Raw genomic sequence first — 24,902 nt, forward strand, 5'->3', positions numbered from 1 at the left:
GGGAGACCTTGATTAGAAAGGATGTAGTGTTTGATGAGCTAGCATCATGTTTCTGATGGACTAGCCAGCCCTACTTATACTGAAAATTATCCTTCGGCTAGTACTACCATGAGTGGACCTACAAGTGATGGTGCTTCTACTGTTAGCCCTTGAACAGGACGACTACGCAGTCATGTTTCTACATCCCCTAACAAGGATATGTCAAAGAGGGAGAGATTAGATAAAGGAAAAGAGAAGATGCTTGATAATATAACTAGCCTACTTACAGCGGATATGAGCTACCTAGCAGTGATAATCACAATAGTGAATTGGGCATACTATTAGTTATGATGCTTGGTGCAAGGCAAAGTAGGTATGTGCCACCTCATGAGAGACAATTGCATAGTGAACCACAATTGAGAATGTCATAAAGGGTTAGAAAACCAGTTGATAGACTGACGTACAGTGGGTATTCATCTCAACATTATGCATACATGACAAAAGTGATGGGATACAAAGAACCTACTAAGTTCAGTGAGGCAATTGCAGATAAAAATTGGTGTGTTGCCATGGATGAAGAATATGCAACACTGTCTGAAAATGAAACATGGGATCTAGTAAGTTTGCCTGAAGGAAAAACACCCATTGGCTGTAAATGGGTTTATAAAGTGAAATGTAAGGCAGACGATTCATTGGAAAGGTATAAAGCCTGATTGGTTGCAAAGGGATATGCACAATAGTATGGCTTAGACTATGAGGAAACTTTCAGCCCGATTGCAAAGATGGCAACCGTAAGAATAATCATTGCATTAGCAGCTTCTAAGGGATGGAAGTTATGGTAGGTGGATGTCAAAAATGCATTCTTGAATGGTGACTTGATTGATCAGGTGTATATGGAACAGCCTGAGGGCTATGTACACCCTAACTATCGACATGTGTGTAGGCTAAAAAAGGTCTTGTATGTGCTAAACCAAGCACCGAGAGCATGGAATGCTCATATTAGTGCTTATTTACAATAGCTTGGCTTTCATATGGATCATGCAGATGATAGCTTGTTTACAAAGAAGATAGAGAATGGTTATGTTTTCTTGGTGATTTATGTAGATGATTTGATCATCATTGGAGATGATGATCATGGGATTGTTGAAATTAAGTCATGGTTATAGGCTGAATTCAAGGTGAAGGATCTTGGAGAGTTGAAATACTTCCTTGGGATTGAGGTTGTATCTACACCTCAAGGTATATGGCTATTGCAAAAACAATATGCTCATGATATGTTGCTAAAATATGGCATGATGGAGTGTAAAGCCATGGAAATACCATTGGATCAAAATGTCAAACTTGCAGTTGATGTTGGGAATGAAATAGAGAATGTCACTATGTATCAACAGATGGTGGAAAGCTTGATTTATCTCACTATCACCCATCCTGACCTCAGTTATGCAATGTGGCTGATTAGCCAATTTATGCAGAAGCCTCGTAAGCCACATCTAGATGCAGTCAGGAGGATTATGTGGTACGTGAAGGGTATTGCTGATTATGGGCTATTTTATGAGCATGGAAAGTCATTTGACTTGACAAGTTATATGGATGTTGATTGGGCCAGTTGTGCCTATGACAGAAGGTCAACCAGTGGTTATGCCCTCAACCCGTGGGTAGTAGTATGATCAACTAGAGTAGTAAGAAGTAGCCAACTGTTGGTACAAAGGCAGAATACAAGGGTGCAGCCTTAGCGGCATGCGAAGCAGTTTGGCTTGTGAAACTGCTACATGACTTGGGTATACAATTAGACAGGAAGGTCACCTTGCATTGTGACAATCTTAGTAGTGTGATGTTGGCTAGCAACCCCGTCTATCATGCTAGATCCAAACACACAGAAGTTCATTATCATTTCATTAGGGAGATGGTACTTACTAGAAAGATTGATCTACTCCATGTGAAGACAGAAGACCGGATAGCATATATCTTTACCAAATCACTTGGTAAAGAGAAGTTTGTGCATTTCAGGGAGCTACTTGGAGTATAGCAGTTAGCTTGAGCTTGAGGGGGAGTGTTGAGAATCAAGCTCGTGATTAGTATCATCGACATAACCGATCCTAGTTATAGTCTTAGCTATCACTCTCCATGTGTGTTGTAATAACTAAGTCAATCAAACTCAACCATATTTAGTGGTTTTGTTAGTTAGTGACCTAGTGTGTTTTTAGTTATGTGTGACTAGGCTTTAGTAGGCATTATGCAATAATGAGAAGAAGAGAACAAGAGAGTACACTACTCTCTCTTACAGCTCCAATGTCTTTGTCTCTCTCTCCCTCTGAATCTTGAACACTTGCAAGTTTCTTACTCCCCATAGTGGCCTCCTCAGACTTAGCTGCATCATTGAGTATCTCGGTGGCTATTGCATGTATTGTGCTTCTTGTTTAAGCATTCAGATCAACATTTCTTAGGTGCCTTGTAACCAAACCTTTGAACGTGTTTAGGTGGATCCTATTCATTGTTGAGTTGTGACATGTGTTAGAGAACAATGTGTGTGTATCAAGATGTAGAAAGGAAGAAGATGGTAATCAAAGCCACTATAGTACGATTTGGAGTTGTGCTGACAACAATTATATAAGAACTGATAACGGAACCATAGATAGGAGCAAAACAAACAACACAAGAATCCCTAGGCATAACAATGCAAGGGGTGTCATCCACACACATAGGAAGACTATAGCATGGACCCTTAATTAAGCAAGAAAAACTAGAAATCGAAAAATTGCAGCTCGAGCACTATAAGGGAATGGGGCGATAACAATGGTGACTTGCGATACATAATAGTGGCCTCGCTATAGGCATTGGTATTACCATCACAAAATTTTATTTATGATGCTAATAGTGGCGCATATAGCAATACGAGGCAATGTTGATAGCGATGCTTAGTGACGCTAATTGCGATGCAAATAGTGACACCGCTCCACAAAAAAAAAAACACAAAAAACGTGAGCACGGAATTTTGCGCAAACATTTGCGAGAGAGAGTGAAAGAGAGAGAAAAACCTGAGCATGGCATTTTCCGCAAACATTTACGAGAGAGTGTGAAAGAGCGAGCAAGAGAGATCATTGCTGAGAGAGAGAGAGAGAGAGAGAGAGAGAGAGAGAGAGAGAGAGAGAGAGCGCTTATCATCATCATCATCCTCGCCACCATCATACGCGAAGAAGAGGGAGAAATGCGCAAGGGAGAAAGAAAGGAAGCCACAAAGAGGATGCACAAAAGAATTCATCTTTGGGCCTTTGAGGTAGGTACATTGCCTCTTTTTGCTTTGTTTTTGTGTTTTCTTCCTTTTTTTGTTTTTCTTTGTAACAAAATGCATTGAAAGAGAGGGAGAAAGGAAGAGAGGGAGGGAGAGAGGGAGAGAGAGAAAAAAGGAAGGGAGAGGAAGAGAGAAACCAAAAATGAAGGAAGGGAGAGAGGAGAATGACTGAGAGAAACCACGAGGGAGAGAGGGGGAGAGAAACAAAGAGAGAGAAAAAGAGGAAGAAGAGTAAAAAAGAAGAGAGAGAGAGGGAGAAAAAGAGACGAAGAGAGAGAGAGAGAGAGAGAGAGAGAGAGAGAGAGAGAGAGAGAGAGAGAGAGAGAGATATATATATATATATATATATATATATATATATATATATATATATATATAAACAATTAGAGAATTAGAGAGAATGGAAAGATAGAAAAATAAAGGGGGAGGTGAAAGACGACAAAGAGAGGTGGGGAGAGAGGGTCTTTCAATATCTTTGTTTTTTTATGTTTTAATTTTCTATATTTGATTTTGATTGTAACAAGATGCGTTGAGTGAGAGTGGGGAGGGAAGGAGAGAGAGAAATAGAGAGAAGGGAGAGAAAGGAAGAGAGAGACAAAGAGAAATAAAAAATGGGATATGAAGGGGGCAAACAAAGAGAGAGAAAAAGAGGTGGGGAGAGAAATAGAGAGGGGGTAGATAAAGATGGATAAAGATAATAAGAGGGGGAGAGAAAAGGAATAGAGAGAAGTATAAAGATGGGAGAGAGAGAGAGGGGGGGAGAGAGAGAAATAAAGAAAGATGAAGGGAGGCAAACAAAGAAAAAGAGGGAGAGAAAGAGGGGTAGGGAGAGAAATAGAGGGAGTAGATAAAGATAGAGAGCGGGGGAGAGAAAGGGAATGGACAAAAAGAGATGAAGGGAGGCAAACAAAGAAAGGGAAAGAGGGAAAGAAAGAGGAGTGGGGAGAGAAATAGAGAGGGGGATAGACAAAAATAGGTAAAGGTAAAGAGAAGGGGAGAGAAAAGGAATGGAGAGAAGTAGAGAGGGAGAGAGAGAGAGAGAGAGAGAGAGAGAGAGAGAGAGAGAGAGAGAGAGAGAGAGAAACAATGAGAGAGAGGGGGGAGAGAAACAATGAGATAAAGGGAGGCAAACAAAGAAAGAGAAAGGGAGAGAGAAAGAGAGGTGGGGAGAGAAATAAATAGGAGAGAGAGAGAGAGAGAGAGAAAAGGAATAGAGAAAAATATAAGAATGAAGAGCGAGAAAGATAAGTAGAGATTAAAACGAAGGAAGATCATCAAAGAGGGAAACAAAAACATATTGTCTGTCGTAAAATAGATCAAATGGAGAATGATAATGATCGTGACATCAAAGATCGTGAGGCATATCTTAATCAACATGTCCCTTGTACTTGCACTTAGTGCAAGCTGGCAATCAGACGAAAGTGTTGCTTTTCCATAGACCACATGCAACACTTCGACGAGTTTCAATCGGAGATCATTGACTAGGAAATCTATGACTTTGAGTGAACAGTAAGAAAAGTGTATATCAATCATGCTTTACATTCACAAAGTAATTGAATATCACATACAAAAATATTAGACATACCTTCGAAATGTCTAAGAGAGGTGACGCTCCATTCCAAGAAATGTACCTATTACAGCCCATCAAAAGAGTTTGTAGGTATGCAATGGATGGAGTACATGAGTTGATACACCCATTGGAGGGTACTCCGCAAACTATACCCTCGATACAAGAGAAGATAGTAGACCTTTCGGACCTTCCTCCAATCTTGGAGCCTAAGATGGAGGCAATAATTGATGCATTACTGCCCATGGATGCCAAGTCATCTGATCCATTGAGAGAGGAAGCATCCATACCATTGTATGATGGGTACCGAGTATCTCACTTAAAGACATTGCTTGCACTCCTAAGTATGCAAGCAAAGTATAGGTGAAGCGATATGTGTGACCAAGTTGTTTAGGTACATTCTACGCTCCATTGATTTTGACTCCATTATAAAAAATACTTTTTGTGCTCTTCAAGGGTGCTTCATTTTTTTTTAAAGGTTGTTAAAATATCACATATTACCACCTGAAAACACGACATTTGAATCTCGTGATGATGCACGATTGGTGTTATGAAGGCTTGGAATGGACTACAATAGTATACATGCATGTGTCAATAATTTTGTGCTATTTTGAGGAGACTACTGGACTATGGAGACATGTCCAAAGTGTGGTGCTCATAGGTATCGATAGGATTTGCAATGGTAAATTGTCCCTTAGAAGGTTGTCAAACACTTTTTACTTATATTGCTTTCATGTTTCATACGCCAAGCATGGAGACCTTGACAATGTGGCATGCACAAAATAGATGCATAGATGGAATCCAACGAATATTAGCAAATTCATGCGCATGGAGCCACATTGACTCTACCTTTCCATACTTTGCACGAGAGCCAATGAATGTTTAGCTTGGTCTTGCTATGGATGACGTAAATCCATTTAGTCTCCGCTCAACTTCTTATAGTGTGTGGCTTCTAGTCCTTGTAAAATACAACATCCCGCCATGGCTTTCTATGAAGAAAGAATACCTAATCCTTAGCTTGCTCATTCCTAGGCACTACAAAGTCAAGAGCATGGACGTCTACCATCGTCCATTAGTTGATGAGCTCAAGATTTTGTGGGAGGAGGGGGTTGCTATGGAAGGCATGAGCAAGCACGATGATCGGTGGTCCATTAATATATGAACCATTCTTATGTGGACCATGCATGAATTTCAAAGATTCAGGGAGTGCTCAAGTAAGTGGGCTTCTGTTCTCATTGTTGATATCTAACATGGCTCATTCAAGTGTGTGTTGACTAGATAGGGGTATTGTGATAGGTCTGGTTACCTCAGATTATCATGCATGTCCATTATGTGTGCCACAGTTAAACTCTAGAAGGTCATAGACCATGAAGAAGATGGTATATCAAGGATACACCACTTTCTTATCGGAGGGTCATGAACAAGGGGAAGGTTTTCTTAGTTGACCTCCAGCACTAATGCCCAAAGCTAGTACGAGTTGAAAATGGTCCACGAGGAGTCACATCCAAGTAAAATATGACAACTCTCAGTTTTCTACGAGTTGTCGTATTGGACCCACTTATAGATCACAACCATCTGTTGGATCACATGCATATTTTCAAGAATGTAAGCAGCTTATTATGGGACCATATCACAAGAAAGAGAGACATTGTAGGAGCACAAATGGATTTAAATGAGGTAGGCAAGATGGAGGTGCAGTCAAGCTCTAACAATCACTTGCAACTACCTCATGCTCCTTGGTTCCTGTCCATTAAAGAAGAGTGCATGGTGGAGCAAATTATCAGGTCTATCGAATATGATACGTTCCCTCAAGTCTGCTTTTTCTAAAGATGACCAACTATTAGGGCTGAAATCCCATGATCAGCATAAGATATGGCAACTTTGTCCTAACCTTGACAGCAAGTAACCTTAGTATTTCACTATTTAGAGTCTATTCGATATTTGTAATGCTTCAAATTTTTAACATTTCATACTATCGATGGCAATCGCGGAGTCCCTCATTCTAGAAATACACTCAGTGATTTATAAATTGTCAAATTTAATGCAATGGATCTCACAGAAGGAGATCAAGATATCCTCTATTGAATCTGCAAAGCAGAGAGTGGTGGAGACATTCTGCTGTCTCTTTGAGAAATACTTACCCATGAGCATGCTCGTGATAAAAACTGACCTCCTGGTATATCTTGTAGATGAAGTGGATATTGCAGGGCCCATCCATACACAATGGGTGCTCTTCTTTGAGCACTTCATAAAACCCTGAAGGGCTTTGTGCGACAATAAGCTCGGCTAGAAGGTAGCATGGCTGAAGGTTGGCTAGTATTGGAGGCATTAGTGCATACTTCAGAGTGGCTATCGATGGTGGATTCAGACAACAATAAGCTATGGTCACTGAAGGAGAACAATGATAGACTGACTGGAGATGTGGTGGTTGGAAATGGGGTATAAAACATTTTCGAGTTGAGCACATCGATAAAATGCGCTCCACAATGGATTGTAGTGTCATGGCAAAGTTTGAGGAAGAGAGCTAACAACAGGCCATGGATCCAAATACTGTAGTAGATTAAATAAAGTGTTTTGGAAACTTGCAAAGTGTTATCTTAATGGATTATCGTAGCTTCTCCATGATCATACTCAATGTACGATGGTTTAAAGTGTTATTGGAGGAAGCTGGGATAATCGTTCGATGAGGTCCATCAATATTTCTAGAGGTAGATTTCGAGAAAAGATGGATGGATCTGCGCAACACATTTGTCCTGCTAGGTCATTGTGAACATGTGCATGACCTTTTCTTATTAATTTTTCCATGACACGAAACAATCATAAATATTGATTCACTCTTATATATAATATTGAACATGTAATCTTCTATCCAAATCCCTAAGACAAGAGAAGTGAAAATAGAATAATTATCAATTTTTTTGTAAATAAAGTGTTTGGAATTATTTTTGTAAAAGAGAGTCGAGCTTGCTCCCATGCAAATTGTAAAATCCAAAGTGAGGTGTATGCACAAAGGATCTTGGAGAGGCTAATCTACAAAAGAATCTCTCTCTCAAACTTGCCTTGTTTGGGGATCATAGGTTTCTTGATGAGGAACTTTTAAAGGTGGCAATTTTAAAATAGGGCAAAACGTGGCAAAAATCGTGCAAAATTTGGTAAAATGCTCGCTAGTGATGCCTAAGATCGGCAAGTGAGTGATTGGGGGCATCAACACCACACCCGAGAAGGGGTATAAGAGCCAAGAGGCCAAGGGAGAGCTCATTTGTGCCATTTCATAGAGAGAGAGAGAGAGAGAGCGAGAGAGAGAGAGCTTCAACCCGCATCGATTCGATCGCATCATCGATGCGCTTACCGGCCCGTTCAGGTATATGAATCTCTCCCTCTACTCCCCTAGATAGGATCTGGAAGTGCATGGCCATTGTGCTTGCTTAAATCTTGTGAATCGATCAAATTTGTGTTCGCACTGTTTACGTGCACCGCACTCGGCCCCGTCCGAGTGGCCTTTTCTGGGCCAAGTCCCAGAATTGGCCCTCGGCCCCTGTCACTTGGCCCACTCGGCCTCGGCCCTCGGACCGCGTTTGAGTCCACCCATTCGGCCCATCCGAGTCAAACTTTCAGTCACATGGCACATTCGGCCTCAGCCTATCCGAACGACCCCATTCGAGTCTCAAATTCGGCCCTCGACCACTTTCCACATTCGGCCCTCGGCCCAAGTGCCTCGGCCCGTCTGAATCACCTTGTCCGAATTTGCCATTCGGCCTGTCCGAATCAAAATCATCCGAGTCAAACCCTAAAATTTGGCCCTCGGCTGTGTGCCTCGGCCCTTCTGAGTGACCTACTCGAACCCTGCAATTCGGACCAGTTTGTCTGAGTGCAATTTTTAATCAAAATTTTCAAAAATTTGACCTGACCCGACTAAAACGCAACAGCGCAAACTGTCGAAACCCTTCGGGCGCTCAGAACTTGATTCTGACACACATAATAGGAAAAAATCGTAGCGTGCAGCCGCTTAGCAGCTAAAAGTAGGCAGTTGCGAGACCCAAGAACTTAGACGCGAACCGCTGAGCTGTAAAACCTGACTAACCGAAAACGAACAAGGCGACATACGAGAAAACCCTAAACCTTGACAAAACGGCCAGAAAATTGATATACAAGCCTATCAGGCCCGAAACAAGCGAGAGTGTGTAAGATGCTTAGGAATTGCTTGCTACACTCACATTGAATTTCCGCACTTGAAGTACACTTAAGAAAGTTGAAAGCCTGATTGAGCACAAGTGTACGAGAAACGACACATGCACTGAGTGATCATAAATTGAGATTTGTATTCAATAACTAAAGGAACTCACTCAGATAAACCACTCAAGGAACCCACCAATAGGAGAGGACCCAAGACATAGACAAACCATCAAAGCACAGATTAGGGCCAAGCAAGGGGCACCAATGATGTGGATTTAATAAGTCTACTGAACTTGATCGACAGCTTGGTGGAGCAAGACAACTCGACAATGGCAAAGGAAAGCTCAGACCACAGGTCTAATGAGAAACTCGATTTGAACGTCTTCCCAGATGCTATTCAGCACAGCTAGTAAGCAGTTATGACGCACATGCCCAGTATGAGCACCGCGGTAGGACAACTGACGCTATCATCGCAAATCTAGAAGATGAGAGAAAGCTAGCCCACAAAGCATTGCAAAGCATAGCCAAATATAATAGGGATCAACAAGCTAGAAGCCAAAGGCAAAGTACGTAGTTGCGCAAGGAGCGGCGAGTGTTGAACTTAGCAGGTAGGAACCGAACAGATCACGAGAGAGCCCTAGAGGGGGACTTGACGTTGAGCGAGGTTCTCATGAAGGGACTGCTAGATAACACGACTGCAGAGCAAAGTGCTGCGGCACTAGCAACATCGCTGCTCTTTGCAGGACTAGGGGTGAACCAAGGCTCAAAGAGCCAGTCCAAAATACTGATCGTTGCTAAGCAACTCGACAAGTATCAACCCCATGACGACCCATACAGCTTTGTTGAGCAGTTTGAGCAAGATTACGAAGCCAACGGCCTCAACGACCTAACTCAACGCTCGCAAGTGTTGCCTAGGCGACAAGGGTAGGACATGGTATACGAGCCTGGATGCTGTAGAGCAAGCCAACTTCAATGGCCTCAAGGATCTCTTCATTAAGAGATTCGTCGAGCCCGGATACTCTGATAACCTACTAGTACGCTTGATGAACGTCAAGCAGAAAGAGAAGGAGGACATTCGCGACTACGTAACCCATGTGAGGAGTCTCTTCAAGAGAATCCCTCTGGACGAGCGATCGACTGAAAGAGCAGTTTCGACTGTATTCATCAGCGGAATTCGAGATGAGGAGTTATATAAGGCTTTGGCAGGCAATTCAAGCTTGCAGCGAGATGCGATAGCTAGAGTGTTTAAGGAAGCCATCAAAGTCGATGATCAGCTGAAAGAGTGGAGCTCCAGGAGCTTGAATGTAGAGGAGACCAACTCGCGAGGTTCAGAGAGAGCATCAGCCTCTAGTGAGCAATCAATCCCATCATCCCAAGATAAGGGGAAGGCCACCAAGACAGACCAAGGCTTGGCTGATGTCAAGATGGAATTAGCCAAGTTGCAAGACATGTTGAGATGACCAACGCGCCCGTACGTCCAATGCGTGTACTGTGGCGAAAACCACTTACCGGCCGAGTGTCAAGACCCTAGGTCAAGACCTTGTGCTAACTGCAGTAGGTTTGGCCATGACGTCGCGCATTGTAGATTACCAAGAAGACTTCTGTACTCGCAACCCTACGGCCAGCCTTACCTAGCAAACAAGCAGCCATTCCTTGGAAGGGGAGCCCCATTGGCCCTTCCCGCACCTAACGATATGAAGCCAGCTGTTCCTAGGATGGAAATAAATCCTACGGGCATCCCTAGACCGCCTGGTCCTTACGTGACCCATCCACTCAGTCCACTACGTGGAAGAGCCAAGTGAGGAAGAACCTTACATATAACCTTACGTCTCGCATGACAACGAGGGCAATGCTGTCCTCGTGGACTATCGACCCGTGCTAATGATGGCATTAGGAAGAGGACGAGGTAGAGGCCTAGGAGGGCAAATGCATGATCCAATCATCTATTGGACTTGTGGTCACCCCGGTCATATCTCATCATGCTACCCTGAAAGAGAGCAGCAAAATAGAGACAAGGCTGACCAAAGGTGCGCAAAGTGCGGAATTACCCATCTCTTTGTAGATTGCCCAAAGCGAAAGCCATCTTCTAGCTCAGCCAACGTACCATCTATCCCATTGGGGCTATTTGGTATCGAAAACCTCGATGGGGAGGCCACACCTATCCCATTGCGGGTCATGACCTAAGCCCAAATGAAGCAGGCCGGCATCTCTCTGCCAGGACCTAGCAATCTTGATGCAACCTCGATAGGGAAGAAAAGCCGCAGGTGGAAAAAGAAGAGATCAAAAGCTAAAGTCGCACAAAAAACCGAGAGTGCTACGACTCTGCCTGCTGGAAAGAAGGTTTCATACGCAGAGGTAGAGACTTCAGCCCCTAAGACGGTCGAAAAGGGAAGCGCTAAGGTAGGGGAATACCCCCATCCAAAGCGATAGTTAGAGGCCATAGAAAAGGTGAAGGAATGGGTGAAGGAGGCTCAAGAGCATCTCCAGGATGCTAAGCCCATCATAGAGGATGAGATAGATGATCTCTCCAGTGTAAGCACGTCAATATCACCGCCTCAATCTAAGTCGGCAAAAGCAACCGCACCACAAGCAGTGCCGCTAAGACCAAGCCTTGATGCTACAGAGCCGTAGATCAGTCACGGCCATTGGCTAGGATAATCCAGGTTAGGGGAGAGACGAGTATCCAACGATCTCCTGACCATGCTAGTGACTACACCTGTAACACTTAGCCTAGGAGATCTGCTTAGGCAGCATCCTACCCTATGGCAAGATCTTAAGCAGTGGGTTGAAGGGTCACAAGAGCAGGTCACGGCAGACCCTCAAGACCATGACGCAGAAATGCAAATACCGAGTTTGACGCTGCACTCTGTGCCTAAATCCTTGCACATCAATGCCTTCTGGGAAGGTTCTGAGATGCACACCCAGGGTGACACAACAAGAAAGGGAATTGTAGACATGGGAGCTGGGGTTAGTGTGCTTAGCCATGCAGTGCTTCAGACTTGGGGAAACCCGCCTGTCGAAACTGCTAGGTTTAATGTCACACTAGCAAATGGTATGAGAGTAAAGCCATTCGGGGTACTTAAGAATTGGCCAGTGAAGATTGCAGGTGTCCAGTTCTCCGTTGACTTTATAGTCATGAAGGGAGTGGACTACGATATCCTATTAGGCCGACCCTGGATGCGCAACGCTAGAGTCATTGAAGATTGGGGTAACGGCTTGATCTTCCTTTGCAACAGAACGGATGTCATAAGGATAGAGATGGATACTTGGAAGACCTCACCAGTCAACCTAGATGCCATCTTTGCTATGCTCAAGGGTAACACTCAGGTCAAGGAGTCCTATGGGCCCTTGACTAAGTATATCCCGTGCCTAGAGGATGAGCGGGATTGGATGCACGTTCTTGCTACAATCAATCTGCCATTCTTAGATCATGAGGCGTATGAGCAAGCCATCAAAACGATCGGCAAGCCTAGCGACACACTCTCCGTACTAGTCTGCATGATGGCAGGAACCCTTCAGGGAAAGCCTAAGCCTGTCAACTTCCAAGTCCCAACTAACAAAAGGGAACTCCAGGAGATGTTGGAATACTTGACAAACAAGCTAGTTGGCAATTCAGCTGCAAACTTCAAACCACTCCAGGATCTCTTAGATGAATCCAAGTGGCAATGGACTAGAGTGCATGACTCAAACCTCATGTATAACTGGGTCCTACTCCCTGACCAATGACAAGAGGTGTACCAAGCCCTAGGAGATGACGAGCAGTCTGATGAAGGGGATTCTAACGACGAATACGAAGACTGTCAATCCTTCAGTGGATGGAACTGAGGATGAAGTAGATACCGTAGAATACGACACTGAAGGACAAGAAATAGAGCAAATATGAGCAGACTCCAAGCTGCAGAAAAGAAATATCTTTAGGATAGAGCGAGGGGTCATGCGCATGGAATATGACCGCCCCTGGTTGAAACACGTAGAAGCCATAGACCTTGAACAAGCAGGCTTAGCCCAACTAGGGAGGACGACACCAGTCTTTAGGACAGAATCACCATCTGAACTATGTCCACCAGGGGAGACTACCTCTTCTAGCGAAGACGGGGAGTTCAACTCTGAGTCAGAGGTTAGTTCGGACTGTGATCCAGAAATCCCTAGGCTGCCCACGACTAGTAGACGCACGAAGGGGGGCCTACCCGTCTACCTGAGGCACAGACGGTTAAGGCAGGAAAAGGTAAAACAACCCAGAGATACATGAACCGAAGAACAGCAAAAACCGCAGGACCTCCCTAAGCACTTCACGAAATTCAAAAAAGGGAATAGGGTAGTAGTTTTGTTAGGTGCCAAACGTCAAGGACAAACCAACGAACCAATCGAGGGACCAGCCAAGGTCAAGGAGGTGAATCTGGCCCAGGAAGGGGAAACACCCCCAGTCTTCATTGCCGACGACTTGACTGAGGAAAAAGAAACTAGTCTTGTCGCTCTCTTACGAGAGTGCATAGATGTATTTGTCTGGTCCTTGGAAGAGCTTAAGGGTGTAGATCCGAGTGTCGTGACTCACAACATACCCATGACGCCAGACGCAATGCCGGTCAAGCAGCGACCGTACCCTATGAATCCAAAATACGCTCATGCTATTAAAGAGGAAATTGATAAGCTCATGAGAGCGGGATTCATTTACGAAATTGAGCACACAGACTAGGTATCACCCATAGTCATCGTGATGAAAAAGAATGGAAAAATCCGAGTGTGTGTCAATTACAAGAAGGTGAACCCTGCTACGAAGAGAGACAACTATCCATTGCCGTACACCGAGCATATGCTTGAGAGGGTGGCAGGCAAGGAAGCCTACAATTTTCTAGATGTCTTCTCAGGGTACAACCAGGTGCAAGTGCATCCTGCGGACAGGCGCAAGACTGCCTTTGCCATTGAGTGGGGCGTCTTTGCTTACATAGTCATGCCCTTCAGGTTGACTAACGCCCCTGTCACTTTCCAATGCCTCAAGTGCACCATCTTTAAGGACATGCTTTGTAAGGAGCTAGAAGTCTTTGTCGACGACTTGTGTGTCCATTCGACCTAGATCGAACACTTAGACAAACTCCGCGCAGTCTTTGAACGGTGTCGTTTATATCGTCTCTCCTTGAACCCCTTAAAGTGCCAGTTTTGGGTAAAGCATGGATGCATCTTAGGGCACGTGGTGTCGAAGAACGGCATTGCCACTGACTTCTCGAAAGTCAGAGTTATTGTTGACCTTCCACACCCAATTAATTACAAGGGAGTTCAATGCTTCTTAGGCCATATGGGGTACTATCGGCGGTTTGTACTGAACTATGCGTTGATCACTAGACCATTATACAAGCTGCTGATTGTCTTCGAGTGGACCGAGGCATGCCAACGAGCGTACGAAGAGTTGAAAAAGGCTCTAACACAGCACTAATTCTACAAGCCCTAGATTGGACCATTACCTTCCATGTGCACATCGATGCTTCTAAGTTTGCAGTGGGGGCAGTGTTGTGCCAACCTGGTGAGCACAACTTAGATTATCCAATGAGCTTTGCTAGCAGACAACTCACAGAGACGGAAATGAACTACTCAACAACAGAAAGAGAGGGATTAGCCATGGTGTTTGCTATGAAGAAATTCTGGTATTATCTATTGGCCACACCCTTCATCTTTTTCGTGGACTATCAAGCCTTGCTCTATCTAGTAAACAAACCTTGTGCTACAGGACGCATAGCTCGATGGCTCCTTCTGCTCTTGGAATTCGATTTCTCCGTGGTTGTGCGGAAAGGAAAACAACATTACATGGCTGACCATATGTCACGCATTCCCACGGGAGAAGCCGTTGGACAAGGCATCGTTGATGAATTACCTGACACCCATCTATTCCACCTGTCCAGCAAGAGAGATTTATTTAAGGCTGATCTAACGCCATATTGGGCAGATGACATAGTCCAAGTGCTTGAGCGCGGACTACCTGAGCGACCAGTAGAAAAAGCCCAACTTAGACACTTAATCCTTAAGATCCAGCCATATCAGTTGATTGCAGGCCAACTTTATAGGTTGGGGTAAGACGGATTGTTGCATAGATGTGTATGTGAGCATGAGATGCACGATGTGCTCTCGGAGGCACACAACAACATTGTGGAAGAACACTTTAGCGGAGACACGACAGCACGAAAGGTGCTGCAGTCTCAACTATGGTGGCCCACGCTTTTCCGCGATGCCATGTAATTCGTCAAGCATTGTGACGAGTACGAACGGAAAAAAGTCCCGATTCACAAGGATCAGATGGAGTTGACCCCAATTATTGCTCGATAACCCTTCGAAAAATGGAAAATCCACCTCATAGGACCCATCTGTCCTGCGGCGCAGTACTCACAAGCCAAGTACATCATTGTGGCCACGGATTACCTCACAAAATGGGCAGAGGCAAGAGCCACACGTAAAAACAACACTAGGACAACTGCCAAGTTCTTATGGGAGCAAGTGATCTTGTGATTCGGCTGCCCCATCTAACTGGTGAGTGACCAAGACACGCACTTCATCAACGAAGTGATAGCGCATCTCCTGTCCATCTTTCTCATTATCCATCGCAAATCATCGCCATACTACCCTTAGGCGAACGGTCAAGCAAAATCCACGAATAAGATTCTCGTCAATGTTCTGACCAAAGTAGTCTCAGCCTCACGTAGCGACTGGGACAACAAGCTTATGGCAGCTTTGTGGGCTTACTGTACAGCTTATAAAACGGCTGTCGATCAAACCCCGTTTAGGCTGACTTATGGAACATAAGCAATCCTACCCTTAGAATTCTTTGTTCCTAGCCTGAGAATAGCCCTTCAAGAATGATGGGAATGGAAGAAGGCATGAACGTAATGCTTGGTCGAGCTTGAACGCCTATCAGAGACCCGTCTTCTAGCCATCCATGCACTTATATGTGAGAAGGCCCATCTCGCAAGAATTGGTTTGACAAGCATGTCAAGCAGCGCGACTTTGAACAGGGTGACTTAGTGCTCCTCTACTCCGTTAAGGGACATAAACAGAAAATGAAATTTCGAGGCCTTGGACCCTTCAAAGTCCGTGCAATCAACCGCACAGGCAATGTCGAACTCGAAACCTTAGACGGTGAGGGAATAGGCTTCTTCAATGGCAGTCGTGTCAAGAAGTACTACCCTCCCACCCATCCTTTACACGAGCCGCCAATGTTAGAACCACTTGTCAAAGTACGAGTGGCCACAATCACTAAGATTGATGACGAGGATGAGGAAGCCGTAGAACCCGCATACCTCCATATAACGGTCACTGCAAAACAAACCTGCGCTTTCAATGCTTTGATCGATGAGGGAGCTGACTTCAATGTCCTAACTCACGATCATTGGACCAAACTTGGCAGACCACCACTTCAGCCCACAAATGCTAAATTAAGCCCATATGGGGCCCATTCCTACGCACTCCTTGGCAAGTGCAAAGTAGCCGTTTCTATCGAGTCTGAGATTGTCGCAATGATTTTTTACGTGTTGCCAAATGCTAAAGACACAGGCACGGAGTTGTTGCTAGGATGCACTTTCAAAAAGCAGACTCACTGCAATGTTGATTATGAGTCACAGCGCATCCACCTCGCAAACATGCAACGTTCGCATTGTCATAGCTTTCAGCAAGGGCTGCGCGACTTCATCACTGTCCGCAAAGCCACCAATAGAATTCTCCATAACCAAATCTAAGGAGGGGGTAGTGCACGGCCGCCACCTCCTAGATTTCAGAAATCATAGCCCACAGTAGCAAAACATAAGGCTCAACAGCCTAGATTTCAATGGAAGCCTAAGCAGCCGCAACCGCCGCCTAGGAGTCGACGCTCCTAACCTCATAAGACCAAAAACTCGAAACCTAGGAGGCCAAGACGCAATCACAGAAAGCGCTGCATGATCAAGCAAAGATGGGTCCCTAAAGCCCTCTTACGTGCGCAAGGCTACTACGAGGGAAATACCTAGCTGTGGATCCTTAAGGCCCACACGGCCAAAGGCACCATTCATACATCGCCCTCAAGCTTGATCAAACCGCATTCCATAAACCCTCAAAACCACAAGCCGCAGTGCTCTCTTGAACCACAACCATCCGCCTCATCCACTCCTAGGCCCAAGAGAGTCCCACAAGCCTACCGACCCAAACCGCAAGCTCCGTCACAAGAGTCATCACCCGCTGAAGTCAATCCGCCTCCCCAACTCCAACCTGAATGCAGCAGCCCATCCGTTGTGGCTGCTCCTAATCCACTCAACATCCAAGCGGCCCAACCACAAACTCATGAACCCTCCCAACTGCCCATCCTTGTTGTCAAAAGCTCTTGTTCTGTCAAACCTCAACCACCTATCAGCCTTACGCCCTCCTATGAATGAAAATCCTTTTTAGCCCTAGCCGGCTGGCTGACCTCGCTGAGGACACCGGGGATGCGTGGTGGATTGTATTAAAAGACTAGATGACACTTTCAGTCACTCGCGCCAAGCTACGACGGCTTGGACTTAGGTCTATTAGAAGAACCCTTTGCAAACTGAAGTGCAAAATATGCCTTACTTTTGGGAAACCTTTGAATTCGCGTTCGCAAAAGCTTCTCACTCCGCTGCTGAGTTGCTTAACAACGAAATCTCCAAGGAGTAAGCCATCAAACAGTGCCTTATTACATCATACGATCCACGAACCACTTCTGCTATCACTGACCAAGAAATCGCGGAGTTATCACAACTCGCTGATACTGGATCACCTTTCTTGAGGCAGTGGTACGTGGTTGCAATGGGAAGTTGAAGGATGTCGCATAATGACCAACGCTGAGCAACGCCGCGCCATCAAAACAACAGAGTATGATCCCACTTACGTCGCGCCCACCTCGTATAGAGTGTTAACCACTCTTCAGGGCCAACCCATGGAAGAACACATCAAAGGACACCCCTACCTCTATCGCTTGTTGATGACTGAGGAAGAGTTACACATTGCTGCCGTGTCGACTCTTGTGACTTTCTCACAGATGTTCTCACATACATCATGCACGTGGGAATTCGACCCTTTGATTTGGACCACGAAGCTCAATTGGAATACAATCCAAATTTCTATACTTGGCTCCTTCACAAGTAACTCCTACACCAACATGCCGAAAGCCCTTGACCTTTTGACTCTCAGTCCTAGGAAGGATTCTTCTCAAGATGGAAGGGGAGGGGGTAAGGTGAAATGAATCAGATGAGAAATGAATCAAAGGGGGTAAATCAAAGCAAAATCAATGAAAAACATAAACATATATTATGAAAAAACGGATGGGGTAGAAAAATGGGCATGAAAACTTTGAAGTAAAGTGCAAAAAGTCCAAGTCTGAAAAGGAAAATCTACATTGCTTCTTAATGAATTCATTCAAAAAGCATAGAATTTTTCTTTTCCAGCAATCAACGAATTAATATGTGGAAAGCACTAATGAAAGTTACGATTTATGGCAGGAACATAAAATGTCGCAGCAAGATTGCGTCCACCGACTCCCATTCACAGACGAGGAAAGAGAGCAATACCGCATCTACCTAGAGAACCGTGCCTTCAGCCAGCTTAAGTTTCGAACCATCCACAATGTAGAAGTTGTGGTGGGCCAAGGAGGAAGCAATAGGAGGGTGGTTGAACAATGCAACCTCACGAAGTATCTTGAAAAGTTCTCACAGGAGCCGGACCACCTGAAGTGCGTGGAGTTCCTCAGAACGTACAACCCAGTTCAAGAATGTGGCACTATGATGGTGGGCAGACGAGAAAATACAAAGCAGGTACAGGTCCGCTTAGACCCAGCCTTGGTGGAGAAGGCTTTGGGGTTGGACCCAAAGACGGAGAGAAAATAGAAAATGGATGTTTATGCCATGCTTAAAATGAAGAGGGAAGATGTGCTCACAAATGATGGCATAAGTATCCAAGATATCCCCGACGCAGAAGCCAGGATGCAAGCAAAGCTGATACATGTGCTCTTCTCCAGCCAGCACTACAACTCATTGATGCATCGAATTAGCGTACATGTGCTGGAGAATGTAGCGGCCCATACCCTAGATGAAGTGGATTGGAATTTGTACGTGCGAAAAATGATCAACCAGGCAGCCAAAGCATTGGCCCTAGGAAGTGTGCCAGCAGGAGGAGAATCTCCAACCTCTAAAGCTACAGAAAGAAAGAAAGCCTCCTCCAAAGCCTCCTTCATCGAGTATGGAGGTGTCTTGACTGCGCTCATCCACGAGGCAGTGAAGGAAGCACAGGATGCAAAAGAAGGAGAATGAGAAACACCAGAAAGGTCGCCTCCTCACGAGGATAATGATAGGTCCACCGATAGAACTGAGACAGAGGAAGAAGGGGAAGAACAGACAAGCAAAAAGACAACCAAGAAGCCCAAAAAGAAGGCAACGCAGAGAAAGAAGAAGGATGATGAAGGCAGAAAGAAGGAGAGAGAAGACTTGGAAAGGGCAAAGAAAGAGTCCCTAAAAGAGGCCAAGGAGAGAGAGAGGAAGAAGAGACATGAGGAAGAGAAGGAGAAATAAGAATTACAGAAAGCAAAGAAGGCATCAAAACAATAAGCAGAGGAGAATAAAAGAAAGGAAAAAGAAGAAAAAGAGAAAAAGAAGGAAGAGCATAGAAAAGCAGAGGAGGAAAGAAGAAGAAAGGCTGATGAGGAAGAGGAAGAACTAAGAAGGAAGGAGGAAGAGGACCTGCCTGAAGCCACATGCCGGTCCATCGAGCAACAAAGCTGACTTGATGAATTAGGGAACTTGAGCCAACATAGAGAAGAAGGGCCAGGGTCTAGCACAAAGGTGCCGGAGATCGTACCACTTGCAATCACTGAGGGCAAGGGCAAGGCCCCAATTCATCTAATTCCTACCCTCTGGTGTCTTCTACTGAACCTACCACCATCGCCCCTAGCATCCCGACCAATGCCGACGTGTCAAATTTCATGGCATGGATGCAATACTTCATCAACAAAGAGATGGCTCAGGGACAGAGCACAAAAATCACGACCACAGGACAAAAGAGGCCAGCTACTGATGCAGAATCCATGCAAGATCATAAATGGCAAAAGGTGGAAGCCTCAACCTCACCCATCCACACAACGATGATGCCATCGGCTAACTACGACGAGTACATCGCCGAGCTGCTCTCCCAATTGGAGAAAGCTAAGGAGGAATGCAAGATAGCCGTGGCTGAGTTGGCAGCAGGCAGCTGAGAAGGAATCAGTAGCCACCTTCTAGCTAGATAAAACAAGGATGATAGCCATGCAACAAAGGGAGATCGCAGATCTCAAACAAGTAGTCAAGGCTAAGGATGACAAGGAGGAGCACTGGAGATAGCAACTCGAGAACGAAACACAGGAGTAGTGAAGATCCAAAGAGCGCACAAGCTCCTGATAGTGCAATACCAGGAGCTCATTACGAAATCTGCTCAGGTTGACGCACTTGTGGCTAAGCTGAATGCCAGAGATGAGGAGAGAAAACAAGACATAGAGGAGCAACAAGAAGAGATTGACCGCATGACAGATCAACTAAACTCTGAAAAAGAAGAGCAAGAGAGTGTGGTCAGGGAGTTGGAGGACCAAGAGCAAAGGCTCATGATACTAACCCTAAAGCAAGGAGAGAGCATGGAGGAAATGAACAAGAGAGCAAAGGAGTGGGCTATGCATAATGAAAAGAGGGTGAAGACACTGGCACGGCGCCTTGCTCTGGTAGAGAAGGAGAAAATCATTGCAGAGAGCAAGGCGGAAGCCGTCCAAGTGGTCTTCGGTGCCCAACAAAAAGCCTTCCTCGACACCATCATGGACACCATCTGCTTAGAGCAAGGAGAGTCGTTGGAGGTGACACAAAGAAAGCTTAGCATCGCACGCAAAGCCTTACATGCTGGATTGTAGATGCCACCCCAACCTGCAGAGGTTAGGCTGAGCTTGGACGAGTAACGAAAATACCTATTGCTGGCCGGCCTAACCCCCCAGGAAAGAAGAGGAAGCACCACAAGGAGAACGATAGGGGGAGGAAGTAGAACTTGAGATCGACATGAACCGATTCAGGGAGGATGTAGTCCCACAACCCCCCTCTCCGCAATCTCAAGAGCCACCACAGGAGGACCCATCTGCGGAAAGACAAGCCGCATCTAGGGAAAGACGTAGAAAGCTAGTAGAGGAAGCCATGAAACAGCTGAGAGCCAAACTAGCCGTGCTGCCGTCCGCACCCCTCCCACCTTGCCCTGATGATATCCCCGTTGGATTCCACGCAGAACTGGTGCTGTGGGAGAGACAAGAACAAGAAAAGGATCAATTCACCTTTAGTTTTCTCCTACCCAACAGTCTGCAAAGGGTCTTGCCGCTCAAGGTGATGGATAAGGTGATCATGATTGGTGGCCGGTTGGGGCAAAGATGGCTAGAAGAGCGAGAAAAAACCCCGACCTCTTGGGGAACAGAAGTGGTTGATTACTAGCAGAACAAAGTTTTTGAAGTTTCACACACTGTACAGGGCTACAAAAGCCAACTCCTATGGAGGAGGTGAGTATGCGACATCAGTATGCTCACCTGGATGGCGTTTTGTAACACCCTGCCATTCGAGCAGAACAACCCCACCTACATGGCATACCCTCTAAGGGTAGGTGTGGATTTTGATGCCACCCTCCACGAGCGGTACGACTTCCCTATTATTTATAACTCTAATGTAGTATCCTTCGAGCATGCCCTTCTCTTTAACTCCGAAAGCCTAGATGATTCTATGATAGAAGAGCGCCATAGAATCATAGAATCTACTCCTTAGGTTACTTAAGCTACTCCTTAAGCAAGACCCGACTCCACAAGAGCGCCGCCTACCTCCCCTCTTCTTTGACCCTAACTCTATTGACAACTGCGCCATGGCTCGTCTTATGATGAGGGCTAGTCTCCTCCCCTCTTTTTGCCTAGCCCTCCTAGAAGATATGAATGATAACCAATTCACTAGGTGCAATCACCCTTTCCTCTCCACCACTTCTCTCCACGTCCGCATGAATCTGAAAGGATATATGCAAATCTACCAATTTTTTAGCAAATCCATCCGACCCCCTTCTCCTCCTCATTCAAATGAAGAAAATTAGGCCTGGTTGTCATTCCACAACTGCAACCACAAAAAAAAAAAGAAAGAAAGAAAGAAAAGGAAAGTCAAAGCAAAGAAAAGAATAACATGAAAGGAAAAGCACACAAGCACTCACTTGCAGAAGCACTTAAATACCACATAGAGCACTATCACTGCACCTAGGTGTTCTCAAGTTAGACATGCCCGGTGGCTTCGGTCAGCCGACTCCACTCCTAACCCCCTAGCCCTTTTTGCTTCCCCGCTTCATACTTAGGGCACATCAAGGGCATGACATACCTAGGGAGCTAACACTCGCCTATGGTTAGACCTGTCATCCTAAGCCACTTGCACCGCACCTCCCTTAACACAAATGGAATCCTCAAGTGTGGGACATCACCCAGGCTTGCCTGCGGTTAGACCCACCTCCCCATTCCACTAGCACTAGCACACTGCACTAACACAGTAAGGTAAACACTCCCTTTAGGAAGAGCACCGCACCTTCTCCTTTCAGGCATCACACAAGCGGCAAATCACCAACTTTAGAGGCCCCGGTCAACCACTCGCTATCCATCTGGCTTCCCCGACAAACATTAGCTTCCACACGCACCTAAATCTACATGTGGCCCTTCCCTTTACACCATCATTGCCCAAGTGCCTACCACCCTACAACAACACAGAAGTGCCATGGGAATGGCACCCGTCTCGGAGGGGGGTAATGTTAACCCCAAGTCGAGATGGCAAAAAATGGCGAAAAATGGGGGAAAAAGTGGAAAAAGCATGAAAGAAGAGGAAAGACACGCAGGCGACCTCCAAAAGCTAAGCCGAGACCAAAGGCACAATTTTAAATGAAAGGCGCCTCAAATAACTTGGAAAACTCTTGTAAAAGAGCGCCATGCTCCCTCCTATGCCAATTGTAAAATATTAGACGGGCATAGGCTAGATGTATAAGGCTAGAAGAGGGAAATGGAAAAAGGACCTTGCCACAATGGCCGGTCATGTAAAAAAGGGGATGGGTGCCCATGGGATTTTAGGGCTTGTATATAAAGTTCAAAAAGTGAATGGAAGCTCATTCTTTGGTGTGTGGCTAACAAGAGCTCTCTTCTTCTTCTCTTCTCTTATTCTTGCTTGTGTGTGCTCTTAAGAGAGGGAGTGTGAGAGTGTGAGGGAGTGAGTGTGTGGGAGTGAGGGATCAAGAGGGTGAGGCTCTTCACCATCTCCTCTTCTTTTCTTCTCTTCTCTTCTCTTCTCTTTTCTCGCATGTGCAGCTATGAATGATGGAGCTTGGATATGGAGGAGGCTTGAGGATGCTTGAGCTAGCATCAAGAATCGTGGAGCTACTGAGGTGTGTGAGGGAGGAGGCTACTCACATCGGCATCAAGGTAAGCTCACTACACTCGTAGGATCGACGGCGCGTCGGCTAGGTGAGAGATAACCATTAAAGCTCGCTTGAAATGCTTGAAGCAATAAGTAGTCCGTGGGTCTTGGTGGTTGAGTGTGAGCTCCTACTACAACATCTCCCTTTCCAACAATCATGGCACATCTCTCTCTCTCTCTCTCTCACACACACACACACATACTCTCTCTCTCTCTCTCTATGTAGGTCTCTTTGCAACTCTAACACCATCAATGAGTACTTTGCCTCCTCACAAACTATGTAGAGGATCAAGGAGATAGCATGTGGGAGTCTAAGCTATAGTGAGAGAGTTCATGTGTTGTGTAGAGGTAGATGAGGCTCACCATGAGAGTCAATGCATTATGTAGAGGCACATGAGCCTTAATGAGAGAGCCAGCAATGACACATCTGTACCTTCCATTTCTTTTTTGTTGGCTTTGAGAGATTAAAAAGACATCATTTAACTATGATGATAACACGTGTAGGCATACGAGTACTTCCTAAACCTTATCGATAATCCTAGTGTGTATCCCTCGAACCATTGCTTATGAGCATTCATTGAGCTCAACCAAATATGTCAAATTGCAAAGTCTTGCATCTCTATTAGAGGTGGAGAGGATGTAGGGGTTCCCTAGAGTCTACATCATACCTAGATATGAGGGAAGGTTAGAAGTTCTTATTCTGAAGAGGTAGTTTGTTGAAGACATGTCAGGTTTCCAACAAGTGTCCATGTTTCATGAGTATGGGAATGAGGTAGTTGCCAAGGAGAGGATGCACCTCCGAGTGATGATAACATATGTAGGCATATGTGGTTAGCATATTAATGATCAAGGAAATATATTGGTAAGCCAACTTTTATTTTAGTTTGATGCATTGCTAATAAGGCAAGGAGAAGGCATGGTGTCTCTCTCTCTCTCTCTCTCTCTCTCTCTCTCTCTCTCTCTCTCTCTCTCTCTCTCTCTCTCTCTCTCTCTATGTAACATTGCCCTTTTTTGTGAAGAGTTAATGGATATGGTTGCATGATGAGTCTCAAATGATGTTGAGGGGTCAATGGAGGTCAAAGATATGAGATGCATGTTGTATTCTCTTGTTTTGCATACACAAAGGGGTCTTGTATGGTGCTGAGGGTTTGATGGAGATTGGTGATATGACATGCATGTTTTCTTCTCTTTCTTTGCATAGGGTTATTGGAGATGTTTGCACTAAGGTCTTATGATAATGCCAAGGGATTAATGGAAATTGGTAAGAGAGATCAATTGTGTGTGCTAGTTTACAAGTTGGGTCTCTTTCTATCTCCAATGTAACATGCACGTTCTGATATGCACATTTTCTTCTATTCTTCATTATTGCAGAAATTGGTAAGGGGTATCAAGATGCATGTGATGCCAATAGGCTACAATGTGGACCATGGCTTGCATATCAGGGTAACATGCA

This window comes from Lygodium microphyllum, chromosome 20, assembly GCF_053477565.2.
Source record: "Lygodium microphyllum isolate KBCC chromosome 20, Lygodium_microphyllum_v1.1.10, whole genome shotgun sequence".
NCBI classification, from domain to species: domain Eukaryota; kingdom Viridiplantae; phylum Streptophyta; class Polypodiopsida; order Schizaeales; family Lygodiaceae; genus Lygodium; species Lygodium microphyllum.